Genomic DNA, 620 nt, shown 5'->3' on the forward strand with positions numbered 1-620 from the left:
ATTAAGCGATTCCTGAAAAACGCTGTTGATATTTGAAATGACCAAATCAAACACACTGCTACCCAAAATAATCACACCCATATCTTGATAGCTCAGTCCCCAAATGCTATGCAAACAGAGTGGATATAAGTGTGTTTTGATGCTCGGTCCAATACACTTTCAACAGCATTTCTCAGAAATGACTTACTGCACCTTATTCCATCACAACTGCCAAAGAAAAAGTCCACAATATCAATTCAGCAATGACAGATTATTCAGCCTATATGTTATTCTCATTAGCCATGTTAGACAGACAATATAACAGATGGGCAAGCAAAAAAAAAAAAAAAAAAAAAAAATTTAAGATGGAAATCCTACCAGTGATGTGTGTGTGTTAGAGCCTCATGAGGAATGAGTTAAAGCCGCAGTAATTAACCCAAGTCTATCTGCTAATGATCTCATGATTGCAGAGCTGACTCAAAGCCAGAGGCTTCTAAACACTCTTAAAAGTCAAGAGCTTACACTAAAGCTCATTTGGTAATTTAGGAGTTATTAAATAAAAGGTGAAATTAAAGGTGAAAGCAAATCAAGTTTGAGAGTTTTAACACTTATACAGCTTCTTACAAAAATAGCTTGAGGGA

Source organism: Garra rufa, chromosome 3 (assembly GCF_049309525.1).
Source record: "Garra rufa chromosome 3, GarRuf1.0, whole genome shotgun sequence".
NCBI lineage: Eukaryota > Metazoa > Chordata > Actinopteri > Cypriniformes > Cyprinidae > Garra > Garra rufa.